Consider the following 11,403-nt stretch of genomic DNA (forward strand, 5'->3'; position numbering starts at 1 on the left):
CATAAAACATTGTACTGACACAGACAAGTAATGAATGGAGTTCAGGCATTTAGGTGGAAATTCAGGTATTACATTTATTGTATAATTGAACTTTTTTTCTTAATGCACTCGTATAAATATTCTTCGTATAAAATGAAGAAAACGATACGTGTATTTGCATCCGTGAATAAAATAACATAAAGGGTTGGGACAAGGCAGCAACCACCAACAGCTTGCTCTGTCAAGTTGTCACATTCTCTTGCATAATTCAACAGGTGTGTCAAGAGAAGGACAACCGTGTAATTGAACAATTTTAAATACAAATGCTTGGCTCTAGATTAGACATATCTATACATACTTTACATCATAACTTTTTTCAATACACTAAAAAAATCAACACCCACAAACAGAAAACCAATGTGGACCATTGAGCCTATTTCAGCCATGACTGGAGTGTGTTTGACAGGTCATTCCAAACGTTTCCGTGGTCAGTACGTTAACGGGAACAACCTAATGGCACAAGCAAGAGTGGGAAAGAGTCACCAGAGTAAAATTAAAGCAATCAAGCAAGATTTAAGTGACTAAGTGGATTTTGCACTCAAACACAGGAAATAGATATCCTCACGTGGGCGGGGCATGTGTGTTGCTATTGAATCAGGTCCATCCTGTCCATGTAATCTTATTCATTACGACCTAGAAGTAAGAACTAGATCCTAGATCAGCACTCCTGCTCTGAGACATTTCATGACTAATGTCCCAGAACTACAGCTAATAATACAATACCATGTCCAAAGAGAAATGACACATGCTGAAACAATAACTGCTGTTTTACCAGCAACGATTGCGATGAGTTGAGTCAGTGTACACAGAAGCATAGAAAGACGAGAATAGGAGAGGTGACGATAGAACGTATATGTGAGAGATAATACTGTAGGTGCATTAGCCCCATAGGGATTTGTTGGCAGAGTGTGATGAGTGAGGATCTCAAAGCTTCGATCCTCCAGCTAGGTGACCCTTCATCATTATGATCTATTATGATCATGAGTGTCTGAGTGATTCTGTGTGTGAATGTGTGTGCTTCTGTGTATGTTTGTGGTGCGTGCGTGTCTGCCATCTCATTGAGAATTCACTGCAGGCTATTCAGCCATCTGGTGTGGCGCGGTTGCCTCCCGCTCAGCACATTTAGGTCATAACTATACCCTCTCAACTTTCTATGTAAAAACACTAGCGGGTGCTCATTATTGTTTTGTTTTTGTGTATGTGGGTTCGTGCATTTATATCGGTGGGATGTGTTGTAGTGGTGTAACTGTTAGTGATCATAATGTCTGATTCCTTGCCAGCAGCACATTCATTTTCTCTGATGGTGCTTGACTAAAATGAGCACCATTTAATCTCACAGGGGGATTATGTTAATTGTGGTGGTGGATGAAAATAATCCCCCACACACACAACACCCCTGACAACCCCATCCCTTCATCATTCCTACATTGCTGATACCAAGGCACCACCAATACCAGAAGGACAACCGACTCTGCAGTACATCACCAATCAGGTGGCCAGACGGAAGCCACTCCTCAGGAAAAGGCACATAACAGCCCACTTGGAGTATGCCAAAAAGCACCTAAAGGAACCAAGATTGAACTCTTTGACCTGAATGCCAAGCGTCATGTCTGGTGGAAACCAAGCACCGCTTATCACCTGGCCAATACCATCACTACGGTGAAGCACAGTGGTGGCAGCATCATGCTGTTGGGATGTTTTTCAGTGGCAGGGAATGGGAGACTAGTCAGGATCGAGGGAAAGATGAACAGAGCAAAGTATAGAGAGATCCTTGATGAAAACCTGCTCCAGAGCACTCAGGACCTCTGACTGCAGCAACGACCCTAAGCACACAGCCAAGACAACACAGGAGTGGCTTTCTGACAAGTTTCTGCATGTCCTTGAGCGGCCCAGCCAGAGCCCGGACTTGAACCCAATCTAACATCTCTAGAAAAACCTGATAATAGCTGTGCAGCGACGTTCCACATCCAACCTGACAGAGCTTGAGAGGATCTGCAGAGAAGAATGGGAGAAACTTCCCAAATACAGGTGTGCCAAGCTTTTAGCATCATACCAAAGTAGACTCAAGGCTGTAATCACTGCCAAAGGTGCTTCAACAGATTAAAGGATCTGAATACTTATGTAAATTTTATTTTTCTGTTAATTAAAAAACATGTTTTCGCTAAAATTAAAAAAAAATGTGTTTTTGCTTTGTCATTATGGGTTGTATGTAGATTGATGAGTGGGAAAAAACACATTTAATCAATTTTAGAACAAGGCTGTAATGTTACAAATTGTGGAAAAAGTCAAGTGGTCTGAATACTTTCTGAATGCACTGTATCACTATCGTCAACAGACTTTTTGATGGGGATTTTTGTATTATGTTCACTTGATTTTCAGGGGGCACGACAATTTTTGGCTAAGGGTTAACAAGGGAGTAAAACAATGGTATATTTTAGATTATGATGGGGTTAAGATTAACAAAATTTGAGGTATTCAGAATCATAAGTGTTATTCTTCTTCATATATCACTCATTTGCATTATCAAAACTGTCAAATAGGGCCTTTTAAGAAACTGTATGAGACAGATTTGAATTCAGTAGTATTTCACTGCGGACTAAGATTAGCCAATTTGTAAATCATTAGCCTCAAGGAACGCTTCTCTCTGATGAAAGGGAAAATGGCTAGTTCGATGCATGAAACCGAGAGAGCCATCTAAGAGCCAGATCACTGGGTGCCTAAAGACACCGATCCCCAACCATCCTCTGACTACAAATGAGGCAAAGCAACAACAACAAAAAAAAAAACCATTTATATTGGGTCAAACTGAACGAAATGAATTTTTTATGAAATACACAGATTCCTTTGAACAAGATTTTTTCCCAGATACTTTTGATTTCACGCTCCATTGATGATAGGTGGCTCTTTCAAACATGTTTGCACTGAGCACAGCACTGCACCACTAGGATTGGATCACAGATACTGTATGTTCTAATTAACATCTTCCTCGCCTTACACCACACATGCTTTTAGAACATGGTGCTGGAATGGTAGTGCTTGGATTGGAAGGTGGGGGGGTTGTCCATGGACAACCTTGGCAACAGTAACTTGGAAACAGAAGAAGTTATTTGTCTTTTTGTTTTAGCATTAATGCTTGTTGGTAGGTTTTATCTGGTGGGAGAACTTGCTGAGAAGACATGTTGAATAAATGCATAATTACGGTAATGATATGGGGCATGGTTCTGAATGGAGCTCACTCTGAGGGGTTGGATACACTCTTTAAAAAAAAGGGTTCCAAAATAGTTATTTGGCTGTCTCTATAGAATAACCCTTTTTGGTTCCAGGTATAACCTTTTTGGTTCCAGGATGAACCCTTTTGGGTTCTATGTAGAACCCTCTGTAGAAAGGGTTCTACATGAACCCAAAAGGAATGTTCTACATGGAACCCAAAAGTGTTCTACCTAGGGCTGTTAGTGACCAAGGACATCAACCACCCGAGCCACTGCCTGTTCACCCCGCTATCATCCAGATGGCGAGGTCAGTACAGGTGCATCAAAGCTGGGACCGAGAGACTGAAAAACAGCTTCTATCTCATGGCCATCAGACTTTTAAGCAGCCATCACTAGCACATTAGAGGCTGCTGCCTATAGGCATAGACTAGAAATCACTGGCCACTTTAAGAAATGGAACACTAGTCACTTTAATAATGTTTACATATCAGGCATTACTCATCTCATATGTATATACTATTTTCTATACTATTCTACTGTATCTTAGTCCGTTCCACTCTGACATCACTCTTCCATATGCATATAGTCTTAATTAATTCCTACTTAGATTTGTGTGTATTGGGTATATGTTGTGTAATTTGCTAGATATTACTTGTTAGATATTACTGCACTGTCGGAGCTAGAAGCACAAGCATTTCGCTACACCCGCAATAACGTCTACTAATCAAGTGATGTGACCAATAAAATTAGATTTGTTTTACTGCTTCACCGGCAGTCACGGTAATTAGGCTTCTCCATGCTCTGATGCTGCTGATGGTCATTAGTAGCCTACCAAACTTGCTAAATGCCTGCTACTCAGCACTCTACTGTCCCTCTAATCAATATTAAATCAAGAATAGTCTGATGGGTGACAATACTGGCCTATCACTTGTGAATGATATATTATCACTTGTGAATGATGCCCAGTTTGAGTGCAGTAAGGCAGGAAACAGCGCATGCCTTTTTTGGCGACTTTTTCAAATCATAGTTGCAAACCTAATGTATCCTAGCCCATATGTTTTGATCTGGTTTGCATCACAACTAAAGTGGCCGAATTAACTTCTTAAAATTAACCACATTAACCACTTTACAATGGGTGTAGAGCCTAACTGGAATACATATGCAGCGCTTGAGTTTCAAATTTGGGGAAGACAATTTTTGCCATTAAAATGCACTTTTATAATAAAAGCATTACATGCATTATGGCATTTGAGGTCACTTTTGGGAATGGTATTTTACAGCTAATTGATTGCTTATAGCCTACTGCTGTGTGTGCATTGCTGCACTTATAATGTAATAGTTTATCAACATTTTAAGTTAAACGTTCTGATCTGTTGTGTCAGCTTCATTGCTTAAAACAATAATAATTGTAATATTTGGGATCTATCCTATCCCACAAGTGTCTCAGACTATGTTTGGAATATTTATTTTTCACACAGAATAGAATAGTTTGGGCCTCCCGAGTGGCGCAGCAGTCTGAGGCACTGCATCACAATGCTCGATGTGTCACTACAAATCCGGGTTCGATCCCGGGCTGTGTCGCAGCAGGCCGCGACCTGGAGACCCATGAGGCGGCGCACAATTGGCTCAGCGTCGTCTGGGTTAGGGGAGGGTTTGGCCGGCAGGGATGTCTTTGTTCCATCGCGCACTAGAGACTCCTGTTGGATGTCATGAAATTGGGGAGAAAAAGGGTTTAAAAAAAATAGAATACAATAGGTCAACTTTTGTACAATGGGGGATAGTACATTGACATAAGGTAGTGCTTTTGCGGTTCGTTAGGCCTACTCATCTTGTTGGCTGACAAATTAAATGTGGACAAATCTTCCAATATCTTCAATATGCACCTCGGAATTGGATAAGGGCATCCTGAGTGGCACAGGGGTCTAAGGCACTGCATGGCAGTGCTAGCTGTGCCACTAGTGATTCTGGGTTCGAGTCCAGGCTCTGTCGCAGCCAGCTGCGATCGGGAGACCAATGGGGCAGCGCACAATTGGCCCAGCATCGTCCGGGTTAGGGGAGGGTTTGGCCAGCAGGGATGTCCTTGTCCCATCACGCACTAGCAACTCCTGTGGCGGGCCGGGTGCAGTACACACTGATATGGTCGCCAGGTGCATGGTGTTTCCTCTGACACATTGTTGTGGCTGGCTTCCGGGTTAAGTGGGCATTGTGTCAAGAAGCAGTGCTGCTTGGTTGGGTTGTGTTTCGGAGGACACACGGCTCTTGACCTTCTCATCTCCCGAGTCCGTATGGGAGTTGCAGCGATGGGACAAAACTGTAAGATCTAACATGAGGACAACTCAGAGTATCAAGATATGGTATCAAAGAACATGGCTGACGTTTTACATTCTCCCAACCAATTGTGCAATTTTGTTATTTTTTTGCGAGTTGTTTAGCTTATTTTTTTTACTTATTGTGGACATAATGTTGCTGCTACCATCTCTTATGACCTGAAATAACTTTGGAACATCACAAAAGCGATTACTCAACGCAGACTAGAAGCAACTGTTTCCTTTAACGAGTCGGACGAGAAGGATATCCTGCTTTCACTGGAACAGGCTCAGATCCATGCCTTTTGCGTGAAGAAAAGACGGACGCAGGGGACGCAGATCGGGGATCTGGAGGTGAGCCAGTGAACGCCCAATGCCTTCCATTCTCCTTGCTAACATGCAATCATTACAAAATAAAATTGACCTACTATTAAGATTATCCTACCAACAAGACATTAAAAACTCTAACATCTTGTGGCTGAACAAAGAAACGGACAATATACTGTAGAGCTGGCATGATTTTCCATGTACCGGCAGAACAGAGACGCTACCTCTGGTATGACGAAGGGTGGGGGTGTGTGTCTTTTTGTCAATAAAAGCTGGTGCGCGATGTCTAATATTAAATAAGTCTCGAGGTATTGCTCGCCTGAGGTAGAGTACCTTATGATAAGCAGTCGACCACACTATCTACCAAGAGAGTTCTCATCTGTATTATTCGTAGCCATCTATTTACCACCACGAAGCTGGCACTAAGACCGCTCTCAACCAACTCTATAAGGACATAATCAAAGATGAAAATGCTCACTCAGAAGCGGCGCTGCTAGTGGCTGGGGACTTTAATGCAGGCAAACTTAAATCAGTTTAACCAAATTTTTACATGTGCAACCAGGGAAAAACAATCTTAGGCCACCTTTACTCCACACACAGGGACGCGTACAAAGCTCTCCCCCGCCCTCCTTGGCAAATCTGACCACAATTCTATCCTCCTGATTCCTGCTTACAAGCAAAAACTAAAGCAGGAAGTACCAGTGACTCTCTCAATATGGAAGTGGTCAGATGATGCTACAATACAGGACTGTGTTGCTAGCACAGACTGGAATATGTTCCGTGATTAATCCAATGGCATTGAGGAATACACCACCATCGGCTTCATCAATAAGTGCATTGATGACGTCGTCCCCACAGTGACTGTACGTACATAACCCCACCAGAAGCCATGGATTACAGGCAACATCTGCATCGAGCTAAAGTCTAGAGCTGCCGCTTTCAAGGAGCGGAAGACTAATCCGGACACTTATAAGAAATCCCACTATGCCCTCAGACGAACCATCAAACAAGCAAAGCGTCAATACAGGATTAAGATTGAATCCTACTACACCTGCTCTGACGCTCGTCGGCTGTGGCAGGGCTTGAAAACTATTACGGAAAACAAAGGGAAACCCAGACACGAGCTGTCCTGTGACGCAAGCTTACCAGATGAGCTAAATGCATTTTATGCTCGCTTCGAGGCAAGCAACACTGAAGAATGCACGAGAGCACCAGCTGTTCTGGGCCAGACATATTACCAGGACGTACACTCAAAGCATGCGCGGACCAACTGTCACGTGTCTTCACTGACATTTTCAACCTCTCCCTGACAGAGTCACTAATACCTACATGTTTCAAGCAGACTACCATAGTCCCTGTGCCGAAGGAAGCAAAAGTAACCTGCCTAAATGATTACCGCCCCGTGGCACTCACGTCGTTAGACATGAAATGCTTTGAAAGGCTGGTCATGGCTCACATCAACAGTATCCTCCTGGATACCCTAGACCCACTCCAATTCGCATACCGCCCCAACAGATCCACAGATGACGCAATCTCAATCACACTCCACACAACCCTTTCTCACCTGGACAAAAGGAACACCTATGTGAGAATGCTGTTCATTGACTACAGTGTTCAACAACACTAAACACCTCTGGCACTAAACACCTCCCTCTGTACCTGGATCCTGAACTTCCTGACGGGCCGCCCCCAGGTGGTAAGAGTAGGCAACAACAAGTCTGCCCCACTGATCCTTAACACTGGGGCCCCTCAGGGGGTTGTACTTAGTCCCCTCCTGTATTCCCTGTTCACTCACGACTGCGTGGCCAAACACGACTCCAACACCATCGTTAAGTTTGCTGACGACACAACAGTGGTAGGCCTGATCACTGACAACGATGAGACGGCCTATAGAGAGGAGGTCAGAGAACTGACAGTGTGGTGCCAGGACAACAACCTCTCCCTCAATGTGAGCAAGACAAAGGAGCTGATCGTGAACTACAGGAAAAGGCGGGCTGAACAGACCCCCATTAAAGTCGACAGGGCTGGAGGAGGTCGAGAGTTTCAAGTTCCTTGGTGTCCACATCACCAACGAACTATCATGGTCCAAACATACCTAGACAGTCATGAAGAGGGCATGACAAAACCTTTTCCCCCTCAGGAGACTGAAAAGATTTGGCATGGGCCCCCAGATCCTCAAAAGGTTCTAGAGCTGCACCATCGAGAGCATCCTGACCGGTTGCATCACCACCTGGTATGGCAACTGCTCAGCAGTAAGGCGCTACAGAGGGTAGTAGGAACAGCCCAGTACATCACTGGGGCCAAGCTTCCTGTCATCCATGACCTATATAATAGCCGGTGTCAGAGGAAAACCCATAAAATTGTCAGAGACTCCAGTCACCCAAGTTATAGACTGGTGTCTCTGCTTCCGCACGGAAAGCAGTACTGGAGTGCCAAGTCTAGGACCAAAAGGCTCCTCAACAGCTTCTACCCCCAAGCCATTAGACTGCTGTACAATTCATAAAAATCGCCACCGGACAATTTACATTGATCCCCCCTGTACACTGCTGCTACTCGCTGTTTGTTTGTTACCTATGCATAGTCACTTCACCCCACCTACATGTACAGATTACCTCAACTAGCCTGTACCCTTGCACACTGACTTGGTACCGGTGCCACCAGTATATAGCCCCGTTATTGTTATTCTTATTGTGCTACTTTTTATTATTACTTTTTATTTGATCCTACTTGGTAAATATTTTCTTCTACTTGAACTGCGCTGTTGGATAAGGGCTTGTAAGTAAGCATTTCACGGTGAAGTCTACACTTGTTATTCGGCGCGTGTGGCAAATAAAGCCTGATTTGAGTATGCTATTCTGTTCTTCTGAAATATAGTACATTTTCTTCATTTCATGTTCCTTTGGACCTGTCTAAAATAAATAATGGATTTGTTGTGATGGTGTAGGCTATATTACATGGATTTATTAGACTTTTAAAAAATGTAGTAGTTCCAAAGGTCTGCATCAGTGGCTTGTAGGCTATGCGTGGAAGCCAGGAGATGCCAAATGAGTTTATGTTAATTAACAGTCATTCACTGTGATACTGGCAGTTATTTGCTTGACAATCACCGGCTGACATAATTTCATGACTGCCACAGGGCTAGTTCCACCTCGAAATAAAAAGGGTTCTTCAGAGGGGACAGCCAAAGAACCCTTTAAGGTTATGGATAGCATTTCTTTTTGAAGAGACTGGTGTAGGCATGAGGAGTTGACAAGTGATATGGCTTACTTCTGTTGTCATAACATCCACTGCTCAACCCACCCACTACCGTTCTACGTATTGAGCTGATAACAACTACCAGGGTGTTTTGTTCCAACAGTTGTGTTTGTTGGACTATTTTTGTTCATGTATTTGTCCTTTATTTATCCAGGTGACTGGGGACAACATTACAGTCAATCAAGGTGTGAGTAATATACCTTGTATATGTACCTCCACTGTGTGTCCGTGTCGTGGGAGTTTTAAGTGAGTGGTAGAAATGGAAAGGCCATTGTGAACATCTCCAGGGACCGGTTGCACCAGTTGGGCATAACAAAGTTGGTCTTAAATGTTAGGTGGGCTGTAGCTACCTCTCACTTCGGGATCAGAATTAACAACTGTTGCGTCAAACAAAAGAAAAAGACTAGTCATAGCTAAGCCCAGCGTAAGCAATGCATGTTCATGAGATCTGATGCTTCATAATGGTGGTTTCTAGGTAGCTATTTTCCTCGTGGCAGAGGCATTTCACGTCGCCAAAGCCCACCACTATTCATGTTTGTTTTAATAACCACAACTGGATGGATCAATAAATAATTGCTGTGAGAATGAATGAATGAATGACGATAATATTGGAATAAAGTAGGCTAATTCCATTGAAGGCATGCATCAAGTTGTTGCTTACTGAAACTCCCAAAGTCATCCAACCGTTTAAAATAATTTAAAGCAATAATTTAAAGAAATGTGTGGTCAACCTTAATTTAAGCATAGTTTTGATGGGCTTGGGGATTCGTCTTGAAAAATCAATCACTGTCAGATTTTTGTTTTCACTGAATCGCCATTTGGATATTTGGTTACAATTAGACAGGGAAAATGTTAGCTATATAATGCTGATGATGATAATCTTTAGTCTGTCTAGTTTGCTCATGTATTAGCACTGATCAGAACATTTTGCTACATGTTATGTAGCCTAGTATATATAACAAGTGGATTATTTTGCTCTTTAGTAGCCTAGTATATATCCCAACCAAAAGCCCTCGACTTGTCTGATAATCAATCAATGATGATTCTGAGTGGAAGGGATCAACTGAAATCACTCCACCTGAAATCTCACAGGACTGTGGGATTAAACCACCTCGTCTCCAGAGGCCCATCCACTCTACAGCTTCAGGATCATAAAGGATTACACACACACACACACACACACACACACACACACACACACACACACACACACACACACACACACACACACACACACACACACACACACACACACACACACACCAAAGGAAGTTCCATACCCATATTGACACAGATACACTACACATACACACACGCGCAACCTCACACATGCATCTCTATCACTGTCTCTCTCACACACACACACACACACACACACACACACACACACACACACACACACACACACACACACACACACACACACACACACACACACACACACACACACACACACACACACACACACACACACACACACACACACTCCTGGATTTGTCATTCATGTCTCTGGATTAATGAATGCAATGCAAAAAGTATATTTTAATATATTACCAGTATACTAAAGTACATTTAAATATACTACAAATTCAAATAATATACTTCAAATATGAGATGTTCTTTTCTAGTATATCTTAAGCATACTATAAATATACTATCATCACACTTCAATGCACTTATTAAAAGTGTACTTTCAATATTTTAATATACTATAAATATACTATCATAAACTGCCAATACACTTCTTAAAAGTGTACTTTAAAATGCATTGTTTTACATTTTTTTGTTCACTATTATTATGCTTAAACACACTCATTAAAAGTGTACTTCAATGTAATTCGCTTTAATTGTAATTTAGTATATTCATTCAAAATACACTTGGAGTTGTTTTTTTGGTTGAAGCAAATATATTATTTTATGAAACTCTGCTTGTGATTGATCAAGCACACTATAAGTATAATTTCAGTGTCAATAAGGTGTTTTAAAGTACTTTCTGAAATCCACATAAGGGAACATCCACAGCTGAGGAACATGCTTCCTGAGAGTATACTCAAGAAAATATACTTAAAATATACTTTTTTGAAAGAATGCTTAACTTAAATGTGATGGTTTTTGGTTCCAACCATCGTGTCTTTGTGAGACGCAGAATAGGTGAACGAATGATCTCCGCATGTGTGGTTCCCACCGTGAAGCATGGAAGAGGAGGTGTGATGGTGCTTTGCTGGTGACACCATCTGTGATTTATTTAGAATTCAAGGCACACTTAA

Source organism: Oncorhynchus keta, chromosome 25 (genome assembly GCF_023373465.1).
Source record: "Oncorhynchus keta strain PuntledgeMale-10-30-2019 chromosome 25, Oket_V2, whole genome shotgun sequence".
NCBI lineage: Eukaryota > Metazoa > Chordata > Actinopteri > Salmoniformes > Salmonidae > Oncorhynchus > Oncorhynchus keta.